The sequence below is a fragment of the Belonocnema kinseyi genome, chromosome 8, assembly GCF_010883055.1.
Source record: "Belonocnema kinseyi isolate 2016_QV_RU_SX_M_011 chromosome 8, B_treatae_v1, whole genome shotgun sequence".
Classification (NCBI taxonomy): domain Eukaryota; kingdom Metazoa; phylum Arthropoda; class Insecta; order Hymenoptera; family Cynipidae; genus Belonocnema; species Belonocnema kinseyi.
This window is the reverse complement of record NC_046664.1, coordinates 17,454,603-17,456,723: the sequence shown is the minus strand read 5'-3', so window position 1 is coordinate 17,456,723 and position 2,121 is coordinate 17,454,603. Positions and strand designations below refer to the sequence as shown.

Below are 2,121 nucleotides of genomic sequence, written 5' to 3'. Positions count from 1 at the left end.
AGAGTAAAATGATTCACGAATATCTATCGTCCGTCTGCCGCAAACAAAGTTTACGTTGCCCAACTATCACCAACGTGGAAGTCGACGAATATCGATAGTCTCTATTTTTTTAAGGGATTTTATATATTTTATTTACATTTTTTAATTTTTTTTTTATGGAGAATTTTTTTCATTTCAGATTTCAATCCGTTGAAATCATTTTGATCCTGCTGTTTCAGAATGTAATTTTGAGAAACAATGTAAGCAGCAATACATGTTGCAATCAATGCAAAATCTAGTAGTCTCTGGCGACATTGTTCATTATTATATAATGCTCTTGTTCGTGATTCGTTCTGTGAGTTTCGAAATCACCTAGTTTTGATTGCGACAAATATTTCCTGCTGATTTCTTTACAGAAATCTGTCGTTTTCAATTTAGCTATATTATTCTTGTTGCAAATTTTCCAAATTACGGTAGCATTTGTAATTGATGATTCTATTATTCGTGAAAAAATTTTAAAAGTCCATTTCTTTGAAGTAATAGATGGAGAAGCTTTTTTGCATCTGAAATCGTGCAAATCTACCCCTCCCATGTAATTATTATACAAAGAAAAAGCTCGAGGAAATCCTAGTTCTACTCTCTCTTGAGCAGCTCGTGAAAATCTTTTCACTGGGGTTATGGGAATGATCCTCGCGGATCATTTTTTGCAAATTCATGCTTTTCTTTCACTCTGTCTTTACAGACAGTTCCTGTTGATCGTAAACCACATTTATGCAGGTGGATGAGTAAATCTGGGCTGGTAAAGAAATTATCAAAATACAGATGATAATCAGATAATTTTTTTCGTGAAAGGCCATTGAGAAGTGGATTGATCATTTGTAAAACAACTCTGGACACAATTGCACGTGCCAATAAATTTATTCCAATGCTTGGATCATTTTTGCCACAATAAACGTCTAAATTGAATAGAGATACATTGGCTGCACATAAGCCCCAGAGCTTTATCCCATATCGATCAGGCTTGCAAGGCAGATACTGTTTCAAGCTCGTACGACCAAAAAATCGAACCATCATTTCATCAACTGAAAGTGCTGTTGAGAGAAAACCAAATTGTTGAATATTTTGCCAGAATAAATTTAATATTTTACGAACTTTCCATGCTTTATCTTTATCATTAGCATCCTCAGTTTTTGAAAATTTTATTTTTGATTTGATTTCACGAAATCGATTGCGGCTCATTGCTAAAACTACAGGAGAGCATTTTACAAGAGGGTCAGTTTCCCAATACTCTTCTTGATTATTTCGGATATTGTAGGATGACAGCACTAATATACCTATGAAAGTGTTTAGTTCTTCTGTAGATATTTGTAAGCCATTTTGTTGGCTAGCTTCTATGATATAGTTTTTTATTTCTCTGGAGAAAAAGCATTCAAATAACTCCACAGGTGACATAGATAATATTTTTTTCCGTACATTATCAGACAGAAAAACTTGATCATCTGGATTTCCAGGGCAAAATTTTTCTCCGTTACTCCATGAAAAAACGTGATTTGTTTCCAATTGTTTTTGAGATGCTGTGTAGTTATGGAAAACAGATCTATATGATACATTCGGTCTGGAAAATTCCGATCCCGAATTCTCGTCATCTGATGAATCATCTCCATCAGAGCCCGAGTAATCTGGATTAGGTATGATGATACGTTCATCATTTTTATCGGAATCCCATTCCGATTCGGAGTTTGTTGCAATTTTTGAGGCTTTATGCTTTGGCATTTTTTTTTGCTGGGTGTACTCGAAAATTCCCAGGATGACAATGCGGTGAAGGTGTGGTTTGATATCAGAGTGCAATAAAGGTTACGGAGTCGTTGGAAATTTTTTATTGAAAAACTATGCGCTTTTCGGAAAATTTGTCAAGAATAAAAAGTTTTTGTAATCAGCCGAGAAATACGCCTGAATTTTCCCGGAGCGTTTTGAGCAAAATTTTGAATTTTGCAAAAATTGTTCATATGCAAATTCCAAAATTTTGCTCAAAACACTTCGAAAAAATTCATGAATGTTTTCACAAAAATTTTGCCATTAAGACGCCATTTTGAAAATACTAAAACGAAAAATCGATCTTTGAACCATGCATTCTCAAAGTTT

The 2,121-nt window shown here is 34.1% G+C and overlaps 1 pseudogene; it reads right to left on the bottom strand.

The window, feature by feature from the left end:
- Nucleotides 1-415: 415 nt before the first annotated feature.
- LOC117178397 lies at nt 416-1,083 on the bottom strand (annotated as a pseudogene).
- Between the last annotated feature and the right edge of the window lie 1,038 nt (nt 1,084-2,121).